We start from the raw sequence: 24,037 nt of genomic DNA on the forward strand, positions 1-24,037 counted from the left end.
ATTTGCCTCTACAGAAACTACAATACTAAAGCTGTATCGCAAATATCTTTGCTTTATATTAAATAACACCTTAAAAATAATATTTACTGTCTGTTATTCAAACAATTGTTTCAGTAAAAACAAAGATACAAACATTTATTTCTCAGTGCTGTCTGAAAATGTGAAGGGAACATATAATTCAGTGAGCTGCTGTTAAAAACTTCCATTTTATTCTTGTGAATTAAAATGGTTCTCATCTAACTGCTCCAAGTCGGTTCCATTCAGTTTCTTCAGTTCCTCCAGCAGCCAATAGGTGGCGCACTGAACCTGGACGACAACAGGCCTCTTTTGTCAGCCATGTGTTCACTATGATGGCGTTTCCCTAAATATCCTTGCAACACACTAAACATGACCTGGCCGATCAAACTGCAGGTTCATGAAGGTGGTCTATTATTTTGGCTCGTTTACCAGCTTAAATAAACAAAAATCCAAATTTTATGAATAAAAATGTTTAAAATTTTTAAATTTTTTAGATTTACGAAGAATTTCTTCTCATTTGCATTTAAGAATTGTTTCTTGTTGTTGATTTGAACTCAGCGGTTCTTTTAGAAAAAAGTGTTGGTTTTATATAAAAAAAATTCAGAATGGCTTTAATAAAATAAAAATAAAATTTTTAATTGCTTAAATAATTTGTTTGCAACCCATCTGTCAACGAATAAAACGATCAAAATGCAATCAGGAGGCAATGTCGAGCTGCAGTGAATCGATTAGTATCACACTTATGCAAAAAAAAGGAGCTAATTTATAATCAGAGTAGGAATCAATCTCAGAAAGGTGTAAAAAATATAAAATCCAGTTAGATGGTGACACATGAAACTAGACTTTAGCTAGAATGTCTGCAGCTGCAGCGCAAACACAACCCAAAGCACTCCTTCAAACAGCAGGAAAATTATATTTAAGGGACAAAACAATAAAAACAGGCCGGTACTCACAGTTAGATGACGTTATTGTGTGTTTTGTTTTGTTTTAATGAAATGCTTGTGAAGGCTGGTGATGAAGTGCGGGTCAGGCTTTCATTTGCTGGTGGAGATGGCTGATCAGAGGCCTGGCGCTAGGCAATGCTGTCAGTCCTCTCTGTCCAAATCATGTGTTGCTCGGCTCTACAGTGTTTGGAGGGGGGGAGAGAGAGAGAGGCAGAGGGAGAGAGAAAAGACAAAGACAAATCTTAATGCCACACACTGCCTGTCGATATTGCCACTCCCTTAATGAACCCGGAGCCACAGTAACGGGAAGATCTGCCACAGACGTGCTGCAACAGATGTGTGAAGAGTTTTTACAGCGAGGTGAATGGACGCTCTGGTGATCACGTGATTGCAAATTTACAAATCAAGGTTTAAAAAGATATTTTGCAGCTGGAGCCTGTTTTTTTTTTTCTTCCCTAACAGTTATCTGAGCCACTGGACAACAAAACCACACCCTTCTACAGAAAAGGGATCCGTTTGTTTAAATAACTGTTCAAATAACGTGGAAATTTATTTTGTTTTAAAGCCACAAACAAATCCGCGCAGCCTGATACAGATGTAGGGCAACATCAGGGAAGTAACAATGGGAATGAGTCAAATATTGAAACACACTGAATGAAATCAGGCATTCAACAGCGTGTGATGCGCTGAAAGACAATCACAGGTGTTGTTAAACCCAACAAACACTAAAGTTTGTACGTTTGGTGACACAAAATGACCCACATTCCAGTCGCACTTTCATAGCATCGCTTATGGTTGGGAAACTGAAGGGAAAATGCATCCAACCAGCACTAAATGCCATTTTCAAACACATTCCCTTTTATTAGTCATACCTTGTTCAAGGAGAAGCCTTAAAATGATCAGGAAATATCACCACGCGCTGATGCCTGATGTCAGTTCAGACTCGGGTTTGAAGTTTGACCTGACACTCTTAAAAATTTGGGGGTAAATTTAGTAAGAAAAAGGAGAAATAAAGCATTTAGTAGCAGCTCCATTTGCTACAAATGCTCTCAGTTAAAATGTCAGTAAATCCTCGGTGCTGCTGAGTAACCAGAACGGGGCTCGGGTTTGACCGGACGTGCACATTAGTGTTGACACTAAGTATTCTTTTACAGCTTTTAGAAAAAATAAATACTTCCAGAGAAGTAGAGGACGAAGTCGTCCACTCAACCGGTAAAATCCACAGTTGTGCTTCATCCCCACAGTCTGGAAGAAGGCAATTTCTCTTTCATGCTCCGGTCTTAATTTTCGGTGCCAAGGTAACAGATTCTTCTTTAACAATGGATGTGCCTCAGAGATGAGGACTTTGTTTCCTTGTGTGTGTGTGTGTGTGTGTGTGTGTGTGTGTGTGTGTGTGTGTGTGTGTGTGTGTGTGTGTGTGTGTGTGTGCTGGGGGGGGGGGGGGGCAGAACTTAAGTGACATAACTCATGAGTTGCTCTGGGTTCACGCGCCCATCTTTGATGATCACTAATGACCTCGCAATGTTCACTTCCTGAAGTCTTCATGACATCTAACGTATTTGACGGTTCGATACAGACAAGTGGTGGCATGTTTAGCAGCAGAGGGTGAAGCCTCGTCTCACACACACACACACACACACACACACACACACACACACACACACAACGTAAAAGGATTGTTTATTTGTTTTTATTTTGGGGAACTTTTATTATGGACAACAAACTTGCCCCAGAAGAAATGGAGACGTGAGAGCAACGTGGCTCCGATGAAAACTTTGCCTCGCTGTGTTCGGAAACCTTTCCCCTAAATAAGAGCCAACCGAACACCATGCTCTAAAGCCTTCTGTTTTATTCCACTACAGATGTGGCTAAAAGCCTGAATTCATTACCACCCCAAATATTTGACCTTTCTTCTTCTTCTCCTGCAGGGTTTGGCTTCAGATGCAACTGTATCCTACCGTTATGGATCATTTTTGTGTGGGTCTACTTTTAGACAATGCAAACATGTGTAGATACCCCCTCTATGGTTTCCCCCCTCCCTCCCTCCTCCCATCCAGACATGTAAATCCACCTGCCAGAGGGGTAAAGTGAGGTGAACGCTGGCAACAAAGGAAGCAGGCCAAGGGAAGCAGGCCAGCGTTGCCCAGACTGCCACTCACAACAGTGATTCCATTTTAGCCGTGACACAGTGGGTGAGCAGCAGCCAGCGCCTACCTGCAGTGAATTCTAATCAGCCCAGGGGTCTGCCTCCTCCCTCACACACCCTCTCACCCCCCCACCCCTCCCCTCTCCTTCCCTCCTGTACCCTGCCTCGGACTAAAGGGGCTGATGATCCTTCAAAATTAATTAGATCCTTGTAGGAGGCGGCCATTTTCTTTCACTCGCTGATAAAAAAAATTTGAAATTATAAATCGAGCTCCATTCCACATGTTTTACCCCCCCCCCCCCCACACACACACACACACACACACACACAACAGCCCACCTCCCCTCCTCGTCCCGCCATATTGATTACTTCTTCTGTACCTGTTTCTCTCCATACCTTTATCTGTCCGTCTGTGCCCCCCCCCCCCAACCTCCACTCATCCTTAGGCCTTCCCCAACGACCCCCACACACCCCGCCACGCCTCTCCCTCTCTCTCTCTAGCTGCAGCTACGCTCCCAGCTCTGTGTCTGCTGCCTCTGTGGAGTTTACCGTCAATAAAATCCCCAGAGGTCAGTTTGTCTGCTGGAAATCAGACACAATGCTTCAGCCCGCCCCAATGCAACGCATGCTCGGCTGCTGCCACCACAACAAAGGCTTGAGGAGAGGCGGAGTATTTGGGGGGGGGGGGGGGGGGAATTAAGATGGGACGAGGATTGCAACTCCACCAGCCAGGCTCCAGGTTAATCAGCTGCCTGCGTTAGGTGACAAGCTCCTGAAATTCACTGCATCGAATTGGACATTAGTTAATGGGGGGGTGGGGTGGGGGGTGGGTGGGGGGGGGGGGGGGGGGAAATGGCAAGGAAGGGGGATGGGGCTGAGAGGAGGAACATGAGGCATGATTATGAAAGGAGCAGTATCAGCCATGTGAATTATGTACATGCTGAATATGCAAATACAACGCACACTACAAGTATGCACCCCCCCCCACCCCCCACCCCCCAGTACATTTAAATCAGGAGACAAAAGGGGCCACTGGGCATTATGGGATGCTCATGGCCATGTTCGCGCATACGCCCGGCGTTTTGATGAATCTGACGCACATTTTCGTTAGAGAGCGCTTTGTGTTGCGCCTTATTCGGGAGGAAGCTTGATTGAGAGCTCTGCAGCTCAAATTGTAATAATTGATTTCAATCTCCTCTGCCGATTTGCATGCAGACAGCCAGAATTTATGCTTTTCCCCTCATGTGATCTGATGCAATTCAGCTCAGTTTAAATATGAAACAAGGACACGGGGAAATGTTCAGCAACAGTCCGGAGATGAAGAGCTGATTCGATAACAGATAACAGAGGGTGTGTTCAATAAAGTACACCGTGTTCATTTTGGCCTCTACAAAACAACACACACACACACACAAAAGCACGCACGTTACTGTAATGAACAACTCGGGGGGGGGGGGGGTCCTGTGGAATGTCAGCTAGCACTGTTGCATCCTGGTGTCCTTCCACTGCTCAGCAACAACAAAAAAATTAAACATTACTCATCTCAGGTCCCAAAAAGAAAACTTGTGATTAGAGATTAAATTGAAGTAATCCAGAGTGCCGAGCCTCTTATCACCTTTTGACTGTTTTCTATAATGCTGCAAAGCACTTAACACTTGAATAATGCATCTAACTCACATACAGCGCAGGCAAAGATGCAGCGAACAAGTCACAGGATCGGGATTTAATTGATTTGCCTTCACAGCAGACACTGGAAACTATCAACAAGCACACGTAGGCTGCTGACAAGTGGAGCCAAGATGTTCACGCAACATTTTTTCTCTTCAGTTTTTTTTATTTGGACTCAACGCTTGGCTGAAATCGTAGGGGTGCATGTTTTATAAGTACATGCTCGGGAGCTACGACACCTGAAACACATTTGAAAATTAAAGTCGACAAACTGTGACTTACAAACGCTGCTGGATCTGGTCATAATGTTATGAAGTAATTACACCGAAGACAGATTCTGACCCCCGATCAGTTTAAATACTCTGAATAACTGTTATAGTCGTGCGTTTCTGTCTGTGCGTCCTTGGAATGGTGTTAACTCCTTAAAAGCAGACTAAATTTAATCTGACTCTTCACGATTCGTTCCTCTGCCAATAACGCGTCAGAACCAGAAAAGCAGATTAATTTGGTAAGGCATTCAGTCCAACAGAAAGGCGCTCATTGTAACAGGATGTGCGCCTTTCAAACAAATTCCTCAAGCCCACAAATAATAAACACCGAAACACTATTAGGCAACTTGAAGACAGTTAAAGTTTTTTTTTTTTTTTTTTGACAGAACAGCTTGTTTCAACTTCATCATTTTCTGGCAGGAACACACTCACCACGAGTCGTCCTCCACAGCAGAGTCATTGTGCTTTTACAGATGGGAGGATAACCAACTTCTAATATCCTTTATTCTAAAAGTCAAAGTCCCAAAAAAAATGTGGAAATTTTTGAGCTATCAGTGAAAATTTTCACTTTATTTTTAATGAAGTCTCTTCTGGTAGCAGAGAGAAAAAGCCAAGCAGCCACTGTTTGCACATTTCCATTAGGAAAAAAATTGCGTGGCTTTGGTGATGGAACAGAAGCTTTTGGAGAGAAAAAACAGATTTGGCAAATAGTTCTGCTTTTGTTAATGAGTATTTGACCAGAAAGAAACATCTGACTACTCACATGATGGAGTCCAAAAGCACCTCTAACCCCTGAAGCAGATAATGCTAAATTGGAGAGTTATCATTTAGGCACGAGAGCGTGCTGCGACTGCCTCTCCACAGCTACTACACACGTCGAGGACGTTTCGCCTCTCCAAAACCAGACCTTACACGCCATTAAGAGATCTTCATGGACCTGCACAGATGCTCCCGTAGGGCTTTTCTAACTATTACCAGTTAACAGAGTAATGAGTGGTTAATATGTTCAGTCTGTAAGAATAAAAAAAAACACCTTTAATAATCGAGGGCGGTGGCTTCTTCATATCATCCCAACATAACAAAGTGTCTCCTGACTTTCTGTCCTTGGGAGATAAACAAGAAGAGCTGATTCTTTGTGCTGATTTATGACGGGACACTGTGAAGATTTCTGTTCTGTAGAGAACAGCACAAACCCTGAATGTGTTAAAGTGTACATTAGTCACTGAGCAGATTAAACTGCAGCAACTTTGTGTTTGCGTAGAGAACAGGAAACAAGAATTAAGAGTTCTTAAAGCCAAGCGTCAGTTATCACACATGTAGGCTGATAGGAACAACGCTGATACACACAGGCAGGCATGCACACACATGCTCACGCATACACACACACACACATGCATGCTCACACATATATACACACACACAGGCATGCACACACACATGCACGCATGTACACGCATACACACACATACTCACGCAGATACACACACGCATGCACGCACACATGCACGCATGAACACACACACGCATGCACCTGCAGATACAAACACACACACAGCCATGCACACACACGCATGCTCACGCAGATACACACATGCATGTACGCGCACACATGCATGCTCACGCAGATACACACATGCATGTACGCGCACACATGCATGCTCACGCAGATACACACACGCACATATGAACACGCACATGCACGCATGAACACACACACACATGCACCTGCAGATACAAACACATACACATGCATGTACGCACACATACATGAACACACACAAACACACACGCACACATGCATGCACACACACATACACATTCACACATACACACACGCTCACACACACACACACATGCACAATCTCAGATATGTGTAAAAAGACATTTCTGCTATTTATATTACAATGCTCCACCATAGGAGTCCCAGCTCAGACATCCTGGTCACCAGTAGTGAATTGACATCACCACGCTGCCCTGTGTGAATGTGCCATGTGTAGTCACCAGCAGCTGCATGAACCGGTGGACCCTCGTGCAGCTGCTGGCACTGAGCTGAAGTTTCACAAACGTATTTGGTAAGGCTTGGAGCATTTCAACACGAAGTACCCGTTTAGGTGACAGGTTTGGCCTACCTCGCAGCTTCCAGTAAATATTTACCATTTGCAGAGGTTTTACATCAGACGGTGAAATAACAAGCTGCAAAACCAACCACTGGTTTGTTGCACCTCTGTGGACAAAAAAGGGAGCAGAACTGACACTAGCGCAGAGTTTTATGTTGCAACACATTTCTTCACAAAGCATCTATGGTAACAATGCAAATACCATTCAGATTAGATAAAACTGATATGATTCAGGTGAAGTAATTATGTCATCAACACACCAGAGCAGATTCTCCTCAATATGTGAAGAAGATAAAAAAAAATCCAGGGGACTTAATAGTCACTATGCTTATTTTGAGCCACATGAATGTTAGAACTGTTTAGTGTATTTATAGTTTGGCAAGCTGTTGTGCAGTAAATACAGATTATATATGTCTCCTCAGCTCATGTGACATATGACCCATCTAAAAGTGTAATGCTGACGCACTGAAACACAATCGACCACAACCGTGCCCTACACACACACACACACGCTACCATCGTGTGCTGGTGCATCGGGTCCACTGGTGTGCAGGCCGGCTGGGCGAGACTATAGAAATTAGATGTAAGAAATTACGCACAAAAAATAAAAAAAACACACACACAAAGGCAAGTTATTTCCTGTTAATCCAACAAAGTGAGGCAATCTGACCACATTGGGACATTTTATTTACAATACTGGTGTTGTAAGACAAAGTTAGGCAAGTCTGCTATGGTATTTCACCAGAAATAAGCAAAAAGGGCCAAATAGCGGATTTCCCTCCTTTCACTGCTGCTTTCATCAAACTATAGTAAAAACTATCTGGAAGATATTCGGACAGCCGGTCTGGGAGGAATGTTTCAGCAGAACCCTCCAAGTCATTAGTCCCATAAAAATGAGGTTTTATTAGAGACAATAAGGTCAGTCGTCCTGAGTCTCAGCATTCAAAGGTCACCTGTGACATGTAGAATAACACACACACACAGTCAACACACCTTGTGAGAGCTATGTAATGGGAATCTAGACTGAAGTGTTCAAACGGTGATAATAAATAAAAAAGTAAACATTTTGGAGCTTCACTTGAGTCGTCTGACAAGATGAGATGAGCGTGTTCACCGTGTGTAACGTGTCCATCAAAACAACAAAAGACACAAACATAATTTCAGATATTTTTTAAAATACTGACTCCAAAGCTTAGCTCCTTTAAGGTTTCTGTTTTTGATTTATTTTTTATGCAGTTGTAAAAAACTGATCAGGACTTGTTTTGCTACAACATTTGCATAAATGCTAAGACCTGGTATAAATAGCTTCCAGTGATGACAGCTGGTAAAACTATGTTGAGTCGTTGATGTGGCCCTACTAGTTTTATTACATTTTATAAGACTTGAGCGATGACTGACGAAGTACCAACCGCAGTTTTAAAAAATGATTCCCTTTTTATTAAAGCTTTGTCGGCCTGATTCTAGTGCCTGCCTAGCTGAGAACTATAATTGAAATCATACAAAATATTGTTTTCTGATCTGGGTAAAATTCTAACTGTGACTGGATTTTTATAGACTATGTTTAGAATAAAGTAGAGTGGCATTTTCTTCTTTTTTTTCTTTACACTAGCAGCAGGTTGCAGGTCACTGACAATCAAAAATTCTTTTAACCAATAAAATTAATCCAAAAACAAAATTACAGGACATACTATGCTTCCTCTGTAGACTTTTTTTTTCCAAGTGCATTTCTGTGTAAAAACTTTCCATAATTATGATCTTATCCATTGTAGATAGCTTCCTGAACAGCCTTTGTTCAGGGAAATAGCTTTTACGTCCCAAAGCACCCAAGAGCTAATAGCTAGTTCAACTGTACCCAGGTTCAAAGTTTTTGTTCTATTCTTAAATCTGCTTCAATCTTCGAGATTTATGGTGACTGAATCTGTTTTAAGACAGCACAAATACACCTTGCACAGAATAGCAGTTAGCCTTTCAGTTTTGTAGGACATTCACACTATTTCTCCAAACACAGGCTTTTCAGGAAGCTAACCACAATGTGTAAACTAGAAAATATTTTTCATTTTTACACAGAAACACAATTCTCTTTAAGTGTTTTATATGCATTTGTCTCCTATGTGGTAATTATAAATCTCACAAAATTAGCATAATTTTAACGTTAGCTGGTGAAGTGGCAGTCAGTGCTATAAAGTGAAAGCTGAAGCTTGTGTCGCTAAGGTAAGTCTCAGACAGATCTGCAGCCAGCCTTGCTTATCTTGAGTTTTTACTCAAAAGAAACTTCCATATCAAATATGGTGGCTACTGATAGCGCTAAATATCTGCTATGCTATGATGCATTCACAGACTCAAAAAAATATTGGCCCCAAAAGGGCTCTATATGTTTCTATTAACTGTTCCACATAAGGTTTCAAACCAATTTTGAAGACATCATGCCACTTTTTATTACTATTATTATTATTGAGTGGGTTTTATTGTTAGGTTATAAACAATTACTATCTGTTGAAGTCAGCACTTTAAAGGACCCATTAAGAACAGCAAATCTGACCAGGTTGGTAAACTAATGGTAAATGACCTGTTTTTGATATAGTTCTTTCTAGGGTTCTACAACCCCCCAAGGTGCTTTACAGCACGATCAGTCATTCACCCACGCACACATACATTCAGACGCTGGTGATGAACTACATTATAGCCACAGCTGACCAGCTGACGGAGGCAAGGCTGCCGAGCACAGGCACCATCGGTCCCTCCGATGACCACCAGTAGGCCAGGCGAGTGAAGTGTCTTGCCCAAGGACACAATGACTGAAACGGACGGGGCTCAAACCCACAACCCTACGGTTACAAGGTGGGCACCTGACTCCTCTGCCACCGTTACCCCTGGATAATGGCTAGTCTAAGCCAGGGGCGTGTCCCGGGAGTGCCATCCTTGAAATCTGACTGGCCACCCCAGGAACCATCCCACTGAATTCCCTTCAAATAGACTTTACATTGTCAACAAAAGGCTTGGGGTTAAAAAAAACATAGGCGCCACCCATACACAAAGAAGTGCCCCACCTGTGCCACCCCATTTTGAAAGGTCTGGGCACATCGCTGGTCTAAGTAGGGCCAAAATCATAGTAAATTATGGACTTCAATCAAAATCTGAAAGTTTCAAAGGGGTTCATGCCATCCCCTTTTTTTAACACCTTATTTATATTTCTATCAATAAAAACACATTTGATGTAGGCTGGAGTTTAAAGTTATTTTACGAGTGTTATTAGCTAAAGCAGCAAGCATAAGTGCATACATGCTAATAGTGTAATAGTTAACAAAATATTAACCCAAACACTACAGCAGTTTTAACATTCAGGTTTTGTTTAAAGTGACGATGTGTGTTTCCCATGACGATAGGGGGCAGTACATACCTAAATCATTGCAAGCAAGCTGCATTATTGTGCTTGAGTAAGACCTTACCAATGGATGGCCATTAGGGTCAAAAATCCCTAGGAGCGTAACGTCCAGCAAAAGGACAGACTCCCTAACGAGCGAAGAGGTAAATGTGTAAAACAACAACGTTTATGAATGGAGAAATTTTGTATCCATTTTTTACAAATCAGTAAATACATTTTGTCCTTACAGGCTCCCGTAGAAGGAAACACGGCATCTAATATGGCATAGCCCAGAGACTTAGACCCGCACCATGTATTTTAGACCTGACTTGTATTTTTCAACAACTGGGCATCATTTAATTCATTTTCAACAACATTTCGATGGCTATTTCCAGAGATTAACGGTAAAAACTACACATTGTCACTTCAAGACGGTTTAAGTCTATTTTGGCACAGCTGTGACTAGCTGTTAGCTTTTCAATCCAGTCAGAAAATCTCAAATAATTTAAAAACTTAAAAAAAAAACATATAAGATTTGTTCATAACCTTTCTGCAAATACCCATGTCAAAGGACCCGACATCTTTTACTTCATTTTAGTCATTTTACCCACTAGTGGATTAGCTGCGAGTTTGGTTTAAATTTTGGTAGTTTCCCTCAATTATAATTAATATTTTTTTCAAAACATCAAAAGCAACAAAAGTAATTCTACTGTGTTTTAGTCACACGTGTTTCATACTTTAATGTTTCCTTTTGTACCTGTGTATCTGTTGAAACGTCATTTTGAAGCAAACACAGTTACAGATTTTTATTTGGCGACTGCTATTTGGCCTTTAGCAATATGTTACCTGTCACCAGACCTTCCCCATCACTGTTACACTTCCTAACGTGACCTGTTTAGGTTGTCCTCTGATCTGCGAGCAGAAACTGTAAGTACAGTCCCCTCATAAGGCAGGGGCGTGTGACAGCCACCCACTAGCTCTGTTTTAGACAATCCTCTGACCCTTTAGTCTTTTTAATAACCATGAATAGTTGGTCGGTGCAGCCTGTTGAATGCATAGCAATCATTCCCTTTTAAAAATTGTTCCGAGACTCCAGAAATGGCCGACCAGCCTTTTCTGCAACTATAAAATCCTGGCTGTGAGTATTTTAGGCATGTTAAATTTAAAATGGGACACTTTTGCCATGGTTAGAGGAGAAGGCTTAGAAAGGTCCATGCTTTATTTTGATTTTTCAGCCATCTTTCTTACTCAGCAGCGTATGTTTGAAAGCTAGCTCCTGTTACCTCTGCAACTGTCTTTCTCTTTTGTGTGCCACAAGTGACCTGCCTTCCTGTAAATGCATTTTGGGATACGCTTGATTGACCCTGAAAAAGAGTGGCAGAGAAAGAAATACCACACGAATGAATGAATGATGACACTAGCCAGCAGCAAAGCGTCCAACAGTCAAAGGCTAGAAAGGACATTTAGTCTAAGACGCATTCATTAAAAAACATAAAGAGCACAGAGCTTAATGTTAGTTTATACGGCTGCTGTCACACTTTATTTAGAGCTCTTACAGCGAAAAACATCCTACAACCAAATCCACAGCTGACCGCTGATGAAAGGGTGAAACACGCACCTAAACGTTGCACAGAGGTCGACACACGGACTGCATTTGCTTTGGAAAATGGAAAACAAGTGATAGGAGCACCACATTGTGTATTTACCCATAATTAAATATAAATGTCAAATGTAATGTACAACAAGTCCAGTTGCTTCGGTAAAACTCAAAACTGTATTTGTTGTTGTTTAGCAGGTTCGACGTGTATTTCCTCTGACACCTGGAACAACTGTTGTAATTCAAAACCACAATGAATGACTTTTTATTTCCTGACTGAAAAAGTGGCTCAGGAAATTATCAATGGTTTCCTGCTTTTTTATTTTAATAACAAAACATTTGTTGCCATTTTAATAAAAAAAAAGTCAGAATATAATAAATGATTTTTTTTTTGCGATGAAGTCGTAACATAAGTATGACTGAGCAAATAAATTCCTCTTCTGTTTGCACACCGAAAGAGGCTGCACCCTTAACTTTAGCTGCCCTGAGAGCAGTTTACAGTACCGCCTTAAGAGAACTCGGCACGGCTTGTCTCAGTAATAGCTTAAAAACTCACTAAGCGCTTTGATAATTATTAAACTTTAGATTATTTTTCCTTCCTTTAAATTAGTCAGTGATCTCTGCCTGACGCGTAAAACCGTACACACACACGCACACACACACAAATAAAATTTTGCAATTTGAGCCCCTTTTTCACATCTGTTAAATTATCAGGTTTTAAGCTGCCTTTGAACAGAGAAAACTGCCCTTTCTTCAAGTTTTTATCTGCTAGACAGCAAAAGTTTAGTCTAGTTTTCACATTTTGAATTGCAGAAACGATGAAGGAAAAAACAGGTTCGCTGTGAAAATTTTCCCTGATGAGGTTGTTACATGAAACAAATTTATCAAAACCAGAAGAGCCGACAGGAGAAAATACAGATTTAACCCAGTGTTATCGAGAACATGGCTACCGTAACAAAAGAAATACTTTTCAATACGTTTAAATTTAGCTTGAAAATACAAAACATATCCTGATATCATTTAATAACGTAACTGTAGAAAAACAAGTCTGTAATTTAAAAAATAAGATCACAAAACAGTCACTTCAGACAAACTTCTTTCAAGCTTTTTTTGGGGACCTAAGGACAGTAACTGTGTTTCATAAGACTCCATAAGGTTTTCAAAGTGAACAAAAGCTCTGTGACAACCGCCTGGCACATTTGCAAATACTTATTCAGTCTCAATGTGTGCTTTCAGTACGCATTCCTGCAAAACTCACAGGGGGAGAAGATTCCAAAGCAAAAGTCCCTTTGCAACTGAAAAGCACGTCATAACGTTAGTCAGCTTTCCACTTTCTGCCTCATCTGAAAGTTACAGAGCTGCAAACATGAGTCCAGATTTTTTTAAGCGTTTTTTTAATCAACTTTTAAGGTTCTGGCTACTAACTAATCAACATTTCATCCTAAATGCAATCATAAAACTCATTTTTCTGTCTTTATGACTTTAATATGTTGGAAAGAGAAAAATAATTCTTTCATTTGCCTAAAATGTTTTCCTTTCATTCAGCTTTGGCTGAATCAATAAGCAAGGTCTGTGCTCCTCTCTTTAGGCAAAGTTAATTATTTTTATCTTTGCCTCATGCAGGAAAACATTCACCATAACTCATCCGAACATGTGGCATTGCATAAGCCTTAACCCTCTCAGGCTCAAAATAAGTTTTGATAAAAGGACGAACAACTAAGTCCTTCAGGGGTACTTCCGAGTTAAAAAATGCTCATGAAATATGTTTGTGGAGTAACCAGGTAGGTAGGTTTTAACGTTGCTAATTCTGCAACGCCTGCCTCCAGAGGGTTAACAAATGACTAAAATGATCGGCAAGTCTTGTGATTGTGTAATTTGGGATTTTCAGTAAATTAAATAAACATAAAAAATGGAGAAAGGCGTTATAAGTGCTAAAAAAAAGTGTGTTTGCAGGTAAAATGATCCAAGCACGCAAGCCAAGAGGAAGCTGTCAATAACTTCCAGTTTTTTTAATCCACCAAGGTTGAGCGGGCTCTCACACACACTTGTGTAAATGTCACTATTCTTAATAAACAAAGAAAATAAAAACATGTTTGTATTTAATGATTTTCTGTGCCGGTTTACAGGTGAAAAGTCATGGTTGCCATGGTAACACGGTTGAACTCCTCTCCAATTGAAAACCGATTTAACATCAGCTTTAGAGCCTGATGCGATGTGAGCCTTGTGTACAGTGTTTTAACCTTTCATGGCCTTCTCCAACGCTACACTTAAATATATTTTTCTAAATAATTTTTTATTGTCTTTTTTTAGATTTGCAAAATTCCTGAGAATAATTTACAAAAGAACCCATGAGTTTCATTAATAATATTAATAATTTTATTTAGCCTTTCCTGGTTTTCACTGAGACTAATAAAATGTTTTTTGATAAATCATTTTTTTGAATAAAAGAAAGATGTATGTTTGAAAGGGTTAAAGCTGTAACTTCTGTAAGTCTCTGCCATAAACACCGGGTGAGAAACTTTCTGCGATCTTTTTACACCGAAAACCAACAGTATTAAAGGCTTAACTCCGTTAAGAAAATACATTTAGGACATGTTATTTTAAGGTGTGTGCCTAAAAAATAGTATGAGTTGGCATCAAAGGTGACTTTTGCTCTATTGGAGAATTTTGTTCTGACAAGTCCCGTGAAGACAAAAAAAAGGGAAGAAAGAAGACAGAAAGCACAAACTGCCGGAGACAAAAACGAGCCAGCAGATTACAAGCCCTGTGACATTCTGGACGCAATCCACAAAGTGGCTCGTTACATTGATGGAACTCTACCACATTCCCAAAATGGCTGCCAAATGTGTTCAACAGTGCAAGAAGACAAAGTGCAATAATGGATTCAAGTGCAAGTCCCCCTTTTCATTTGCTCTCTTTGCCTATTTCGTGTGACGGTAAAACACACAAATGGAAATTTGGAGTTCCCTCGCTCGTTTGACTTCAACTGAAAAGGTTAACGGAGGCTGCCGGAAGAGTTTTTACTGTATTTGGATATTTTATTAGAATATTTACACCTGGATTCTATTCACAACAAAAAGTAGCTCCTTAATTTTGTTCCCTTATTGGGAAAATTGATCTTTTATTTCCAATGCTGATGAAAATTCAAGTAAACAATCTCTCACCACTTCACTACGTCCTACCACATAATAAAAAATGCGATCATTATGTACACATATATAAATGTAACTGAGGAAGCTGCAGGCTGCCAGTATTACCAGGTAACAGCCTAAGGAGGATAACTGGAACGCGTGAGTAAACCAGGAGCCAGAGATTCAGCTTTGCCGAGTGATGTCTCTATCTTGTCTGTTTGGGCAACACTGCCTCTTCAACTGCACTTAAAAACTGTTTGGAATACTCATCTGCCATCTGCGTGCAAGTACAGAACAACATGATTGTTTTTTGTCTTTTATATTTTTTTAGGAACACTCAATACATTGTTACACGTATATTCTCACAGATTTTTTTTTTATTTTACACTTGAAATAACCCAAATAGTCAGGTTGGAGGAGGAGAACGTGTGAAAGCGTGACAAATATCAGTCAGAAAGACAAAGTAAAACGTTATTAACACTTCATGACAGTTTGTCAAATTGTTGAACGAGAAAGGAGTGTGACAAGCAGCGGATGATGAGGGAAGGCAAAAATTCAAAGAAAACTGGGGTTGATTGCCAGGTGTGGATTAGATGATGGCCCCTCCCTCCTTCCTCCCTGATGTTTGTGGGTTTATTTGTCTTGATAACCCTGGATCTGTTAAATATTAATCAGCTCTGGGTGGGGCTTTGCTGCCACACAGAGAACGGGATTGATGAAAGTGTATATGTGTATGGAAGCTGCAGGGTCAGTGTTATAATGTGAAAATCTGTTGGAAAGCCTGAGGAAAACAATTTTTAAGAATAGTTTCCACCCGGATCATTTAAGATGTGACACACTGATCGATTTCTGCCTGGTGATAGTGCATTTACCACAGAAAGACAAAGATGCTTTTATTTGATGATTTTCTCAGTTTTTTTTACATGACTGCAAGAGTGTGATGTAACATCTAATTTATGATAATTATGGGTGTGTGTTCACAAGAATGTGGCAAAACGATAAATATCCCAATAAAGGGGAGACGATACGACATTGCTGTACCAAACGCCAGATGATTTTTGCAATTTTTAAGACTGAATTGGAAGACGCTTCCAAGACACATCGAGGGTGCCTTGATGTCTTGGCCCCGCCCCGGTTGCCTAGGAGATATGTCATCGGGAGCCGCCAAGACGTGTTCCAATGTTCATGTTCTACCGAGGCGTGTGTTCTCCGTTTGTTAGCCGTCTAGCTAGCTGAGCAAGAATACACGGGAGATGTCTTGTAGCCTAGCCTTGGTCAAAAATTACCCAGAATACACCGCAGTATTTTTAAAAAGGATGGCGGATCAGAAGCCGGAAGCTACTTCAGGGGCAAATTTCAAGTTGAAATGTAAGTCAGCTATTTTTAAATGTTTTTTTTTTAGATCCAAAGAAGTTATCTATGGTTGGCTAGTTGCCTATTAGTTGCAGCTTCGGTGGCTAGCGAGTAGTAACTCACTTAAATATTTAATTTAACAAATATATACACAATTTTAAAAGTAAGGCTCGTTATATATGTATAATGAAACTAATACGTGTAAAATATAACTTCATCTCCTGTGTCAAGAGATGCTACGTGACCGCCGTGGAAGCCGCAAGTTTGTTCCATTTAACCGTTTTCTTTGACCAAGAAAGGACAGTGTCCTCGTAAGCAAGGCGTCTGGCCTCGCAAGACATTGCCTCGCGAGGCCAGGCATCTTGACATTGAGAAACACCCCCAGTTGCAAAATGTTGTTGTTCCATCAGAACAGAGGCAGTAAAAACTGCTGCCACCTAGCCATCGGAGGTTTAATTGCACCACACAGACGAAATACAGTTAAAATCTGCATGTAAATTCTCAAAAAAATAATGACCCACTGCTTTTGAATATTGATTCAGTATGATAACCCAAAATATTGCAATATTTAAGTGTATCATTTTTTCTTACATCCCTGTTAATTAGTACCTACTGCAATATGTTAGCATTACATGCATGGGTTAGTATGAGGCTGTTAAATATAACCTGTGCCATCAAAGCTGTATTATTGTTCACCTGAAAAATAATTTTAAAATAATCCATTCTTAAAAGATTACAATAAAGCCATGATTGGGATTTCACTGTTAATAAACAGTGATATGGTCGTTTTGTAATATCTGCCACCACTAGCCTATACATATTTTATTCATTAGTAATTTGGATGAGATGAAACAGGGGCACCTGGTGGGGTCTCACAGATCAGGTAATGACTCTAAAATCCATCAAATAAAGCATTAAATTAAAGTGCAGGTGCTTTTTTGTGGATTATTTTATAGATGTGGGGTTTGTAGACTCGGGCATGCTTATATATGTCACTACATGCAGCCTGTGACAGATGGTGAAGTCTACATTGAGGCTGTGTTCTTGCAGCACGCTCAGCTCTGCGTGTCCATTCAGAAAAATAAATCATCCAAGAGCAGCTAGCAAATTGCAAGCCTATAGGAGCCCGTTTACGTTGTGGAGGCATCATGCTGTGAAAGAAGGCGGAGTGAGGAAGTGATCGCTGCAAAATTGAAAATTACACACGCACACACATCCATCTATTCACAGATGGACTCAAGCGTGGCTCTCCTCACCATCACCCTCCTCATCCTCCCTCAGGGATGAAACCTCTCCTACATGACCGTACATGACCTGCGCGTAAAAAAACCCAACTCTGAGAACACACTGTCTATTTCTTTATTCATTTATTTATTTTTATTCCTGACCGACCAAGAAAATAGAAGACAAAAAGGCAGCGCTGTGGGACAACATCTGTCCGCCTCGCACGTGCACGCACGCTCCAGCGCCGACAAATGGAGCCAGGATGAGCGGATCTGACATGTTGCTCTCGGGATATAAACTCCCTGTGACCCTTTGGATGAATGTATTAAAGTCGTTGGTTCATTTTATTTATGCATGTTTCATCACCCAAACGCGTCACCAGTTAATATTTCCAATTGAACTATATATAGAAACAAAGAAACTAAAAGCACCCTTATTTGTTCTGCCAACTCATGCAGAGCAAAGGAATCACGAGTTCGCCATTAATATTTTGCAACCAAATGTCTCTAAAGGCAAAAGAGGCTGCGTCTCCTGCAACTTTAATTATACCAGAACATGCATGGCTCCATATCTACAACAGCCCAGCGCGCGTATAGAAATAAGAACAAAATGAGATTCGGATGGGCTAAAAGTGATTAAAAAAAATAAGCATGTAATCCTTTGGACATTTGAAGTAATTGTGGAATACAGTTTTAATTATTTTACAAAAAAATAAAATAAAATGAACTAAATCTGCGGAGGGGGTATCTCAGATAGTAAAAAAATAATATATCACAATTTTGGCAAGTTGATCAAAGTGAGACAGATTGAAAAGCGTCCCGAGGGAGTGGGCCTATAGATGTGAAATGCGTTTCCTCTGCCTCAAATAACTGACCTAAAAGCCAAAAATGCGCACGTCGGCTCGCTACAGTTGTTCCGGGCTCACGTAGGCTGTGAGTAAAATGTGAGCATCGCTGGGGCTTTTTTCCCCTCCTCCTCCCCAGAAGAGGAGAAACCGACCTGTGAACACTTTGACCAGATTCTACTCAAGTGTCCCCCCTCCTCACCCCCAGGCAGCTCAGCTTGGGGGGGGCATATAAATCCGAAAGTAAAGGGGCACGCTATAACGACAGATGGGAAACTTGCGTCACACCAAGCCGTTTCTTCTTCTTCTTGGTTCTTTTTTTTTTTTTTTTTTTTTTTTTTTGTAGTCGAAAAGAAATGGACAAGAAAAGCCCCAGAGACCACTAACACTCAGTTTGGGTCCAGTTGGGCCAGGTTCCCACAGCAGCACCTCTAAAACGCAACTTAGATAAAAGCCAGCTCCAACTACATGGAAGCGTTTTATGCATCTCTCGTGCAAAGTCAGCGACGTTCAAAACCCAAACAGGAAACGTCCCTATAATAAATAGAAATAACAGCCGGAGACATGCTCTAATTCGTCCTCTTTTCCTACTTTTCTCTATTTCTTACCTGCACTTCGAAGCTCGCTGAAAAAGTCGCGATAGCGTGTCCGCGGCTCCCCCGTCTTCTCGCTCGCTCTCCCCCGACGAAGCACGTTTTAGTTTTTCTTTTTCAGTGCGCCCCTTTTACTTTGTTTCATTTCTCACTTCCATCTTCTTTTCATCTCATCAATAAACACACGCTGCAGCCTACCTTCATAGAGCAGCTCGGTTCAAGTGCGCCCTCCCATTTTTTAACTATATACATGGAGTACTTTGAGGGGTGGTGGTGATGGAGGAGGTGGGGGAGCGGCCGGGCACGCCTTTTCACTTAAAGCTGCGTTTGGAAGAACCGTGCAGCGTCTTTGGGTTGGATCAGAATGCCGTCAACATCCCAGTGCCCCAATCGCAGGGCAAAGGGAGTCGCACAAAAAGCGGCTCTATTATGGGATGTGGTGGTAGTATTCCTACTGTACTCCGTGTATTCTCTCTGCTTGCTGCCAGCGCGGGGCTTAATGTTTGTAAAGTGAAGGTCAGAGCGCAAAAACCTGCAGAACATTTACAAATGAAGCATTTATGTGACACATAAGTGTGTGTTTCCGCTACACGACACATCAGCGAGCGCTAACGTGAATGAACTCCGAGGCTCTAACCCCCTCTCCAGTTTGGATCAAAAGGACAAGGGAACATTCGGTTTTCCGTCCGTCACGCGTTCGAACTTCTCATTGACTGCGGCGCGCGTCCGTCACAGCCAGCCAGCGGTGCCGCGGCCGCTGATTGGTTAGACGCGCCGTCACTCACGCGCCCTCTCCCAACAAGCTAGATTGTCTGCCGTGGCTTCTACTTTCTACGCATTTCTATTTTCTCATTTATTTATTTTTTAACGTCCCGCGCTGACCTCGAGTTTGCGAGCAGGGAAAAAATGGTGTTGGTTCAGCCGGCCAATCAGGTTTGGGAGAGCGGCTCCTTTTTTCTCCTCTTATTGTGGATTATTTTTCCTGCCATTTATCCAGAGAGCTGAGATGTATTCTAACTGACGTGGAGGAGAAAAAACAAAACAGTTATCGTGGTCCCCCCAGCATCCCCAATACCCTCTGTCTAGACAGTGTCAGGTGTGCGTGCGTTGTCCACATCCTCCTATAGGCGCCTTACACACTTTAAATGAAGCATTTGTCTTTGCTTTGTAGTAAACAATGAGGAGGAGGGGGGGGGGATCAGTCCCGGAAGCTTTTATGGACAGAGAGGTCAACTAAGGTCGGTCTGGGTCCAGCTTGATCCACCCGGGGCCTGAGTCCCGGAGCGGAGATCCTTTCTGCCCTCCTGAACTTTGACCTCACAGCTGTACAAGGAGAGGCAGACCATCTCATTCTCTCCCACTGGTTACGGATATGGTTTTGTGTGCGTGCGTGCGCGTACCGTGGCAAGCACCCAGAACACTGGTTGGATGTGCGCGCCATCTGCAGGCCTGCCACGAGGATTAAACAGCACGGGTTCAACGGAGGACACCCCTCCGTCACTGCTTTGACCTACATTACCCAGGAACTCCACCAGCGGCCTCCGCGCCAGGGCTTGAACTCCATAAATCAGCGTTCAGAAGGGCTCTCCGTGTCATTGCCACAAGTATTTTAGGCTTTTGGGGGTTTGAGACTGAACGATCACGCGAGGACACATCCGCGCTCACGTCAGGGCGCAGTGCGTAGCAAGGATTCACCTCCTGCAAACACTCTGCGTACTCCTTTGCATGTCACACACCTCTTGGACTTTGAGTAAATATATTCATTTATTTGCATGAATCTTTTCTCCATTTCTAACCCTAATTAATAAAATATGGATACATTTGCGTCGCTTTTAAACTTATTTTCTTGTCTGTTTGCTCTAAAGAGAACTTCTAGTTACATTTGGGTTTTAGAGAACATAAAGTTTAATATCCAGAAACATATTGGAAAGAATTATTAAAAAAATTCAACAACAAAAAATTCCCCACTTTTAAATATGTGGAAGTATGTTAAGAAGTAAAATATTTTTTAATGCACGTTTAGAAAAATGTTCTCGGAGTAGAAGATGAGAGTCTCAGTTTCCATTTTATACATTCTGAGTCATTAAAAAAATATTTGTCAACTGGTGAAACCAAAAGTCTTTAAAAACATTTCCAAAAGGGATTCAGCAGGAGGTACTTCCACTTATTCAGATCGGCTCTGAACTCGAGATCATCCCAAAATAAACAAAGCAGCACCTTTTTTTTTTATTCCAGGTTGATATTAATCAAAAGCCTAATGGAGCACATTTCAACTTAAGGAACACCAAATGCTCCTGCAGCTGCTACACTCACCATGCAGCAGCTGCACCAACATTTGGCAGCAAGGGAAAACTACACTTTGTGTCTTCATTTGGCTTAAATAAATTCTGAAACTTTAAAATCTGGTTTTATTCACTAGATTACAGATTGATACTAACACCTATAAAAACTTTTAGCTGAGTATGTTTCCCTAAACTGTATTTTATCCGCAGCTAAAAGCCCTTTCCTCTGAAACGGGAACATCATGTTATTTTCTGCTTGCAGATCAAGTGACGTTTTCCTCAGTACCAACGGTGACCAACAGAGAGCAGCACTTTGTTTGCTGCACAGCCGTTGTCAAACACACACTTTGCCTCTGGTTTCCCGTTTGCAAATGATCTCTCTACACATGAACATGTAGGTGGACGCTGGTTTTATCAGCATCTCTCTTCTTTTGCTTGGATCAGTTTGAAGAGAATCGGCTTTGATGGTCAGATCTTGTGCTTTGACCATTTATATTTATGTTGGATTAGGAGCTGAATATGAGACAATTATTCGTTTACAGTAGCCAACATCAATATTCCCATTGCTTCTGTAAATGAGATATAAAAGTGCACTCACAGGCCTTGTCCTTGTGTCTCTAGCTGGGGTTTAATGTAATGCACAATATGAATAGCCCACAGGTTATTCATTTTGCAGACAGTCCCTAGACAGTGCATGGTGAGCAACACACCTACTATTAACATGTAAACTGATTTGAGCAGGTGCAATTAAATCTTATTTCTTTTCCTGCTCCTCCTTTGTTTCATCTGTTTTTTTTTTATTATTTATTTTTTCTCATCTCAGGGGTTTCCTGTTGGTCCTAATCTTATCACACTTTGCAAACAGTTTCGTTTGGCTTCATCAGAAGTTAAATGACGTTAATCACCAAACACAGAAGGTGATGTAGAGAAGTGAAAGTCAAAAGTGTTAATCAACAATAACAACGTTTTTCAGCGTATTTCCTGTATCGTTTTAATAACAGCACATCTGGCTTCAGCTTGTCACCTGAAGCTGAATGAAGTTCCAGAAGAATCCGTTTGCAGATGAAGGACCGATACACACCTCACTTTTGGGAGTTTCACTCGTGATGATTCAAGATGACTCACCAGGACAAACACACACTACCGATCACGACATTATTAGGCCCACCAGCGCTGAAACACTGAAGGACACTTTTTCATTAAAATTGTCCAATTCCATGCCCCACAGCTTTCAAAAGAAAAATCAATCATGCATTCAAATGTATATGGTTTCATCTGTAATAGAGCACTGTGACTACTGGTGACTGAGAAGTCTCCCAAAATCTTGGGTCAAACTGTGTTTTTCAGCGGTCCTAGAAAAATCTCTTGTCGTGAATAGTTGTGACAAAAACTATGAATGTGATGGTGATTTGCAGGTCTGTAGCTATATGTTGGTGAAGGTTCTCAGTCATCCAGGTCATAGTAATCCAAAAGGGGTTTAAATGAAGGCAAATGGACTTGTTTTGTTTCGTAGATATTTTGCTTGCCATCATAGGAGATTTGTCAATTCTGACTGGAATATGGGAGGGTCAAGCTTATAAGCTGCAGCTTATTGTTGCTTAATGAGCAGAGACTGCATATGAATACCCCACCTCCCTACCCCCTGATGAGTTGTTAGCCTCTGTCTGTAGCTATTCATTGTGACTGGCCCAGTGACCACTTACTGAGTACTCTCATGACCAAATTCAACCTCCAACCAATGACCAATGAAAATACACCCAGGCAGTGATGTGAAAAACTAGTGATGAGAGTAGAACGGTAAAGTAGCATTAGCAATATTAGCAACAACGCAAAAACATGTGGACCACTCCTATAAGGAGTTTGAGTTGGAATCTAACGGAAGTGTCATTGCTAGCACTTTTTCTCTTTTCATCATTGTTGTTGTTTTGGTTAGCTGTCAGCTTTCCGGCGAGTATGCTTGCTAGCTTTAGCGTGCCCTGTAAGACCATCAGTTTGGCTCACTGAAATGCTGGTCTGTGTGGAGTGCCAACTCTCTGGAAAATCAGGGTTTCCAGGAAGGATTTTGGACCTCTGTGGTAGAAACATCTAAATAGATCACAGAAATGTTACATGTATTTTGTTATCTTGTATGATTTTATGTTTAGCTTCAGTCATTACTGACTACCACATCCTCCCTTCTTCTCTCGAAGTAAAGGGTGTTTTTAACTTGTGTCTCCCACAGAAAACAGTAGAAACATTTTAATTACAACACGCGTAGGAACCAGTCTTCTACTACTTTTTTGTTCCAGTCTTATTGTTGTTACATTTTCTGTTACAGTGTAAGAGCTAAAGGTATGCGGTAACCATGGTGACCTTAATGAGAAGCTGGCAGCAGCTTTAACACTTGTTTTTTTTTTCTTCTTCTTCTTTTCTTCCTCCCCCCAGGTCGCCACAGCGAATCATCTGTCTCCACTTGGTCTAATTTTCTGCATCTGTTCTTGGTTATCTTTA

General features: G+C 41.3%; 1 protein-coding gene across 1 annotated transcript in view; it reads right to left on the bottom strand.

Annotated features, from left to right (window-relative positions):
* zbtb20 (zinc finger and BTB domain containing 20) overlaps positions 1 to 19,614 on the bottom strand; it is a 39,245-nt gene extending 19,631 nt beyond the window's left edge. Inside the window, exons 1-2 of the mRNA XM_015960808.3 lie at positions 19,281 to 19,614; positions 972 to 1,139 (exon numbers count right to left, since the gene is read on the bottom strand). The gene's annotated coding sequence lies outside the window, so the exon portion shown is untranslated. The remainder of the gene's footprint in view (positions 1 to 971; positions 1,140 to 19,280) is intronic.
* Positions 19,615 to 24,037: the final 4,423 nt, after the last annotated feature.

Source organism: Nothobranchius furzeri, chromosome 10 (assembly GCF_043380555.1).
Source record: "Nothobranchius furzeri strain GRZ-AD chromosome 10, NfurGRZ-RIMD1, whole genome shotgun sequence".
Lineage (NCBI taxonomy): Eukaryota > Metazoa > Chordata > Actinopteri > Cyprinodontiformes > Nothobranchiidae > Nothobranchius > Nothobranchius furzeri.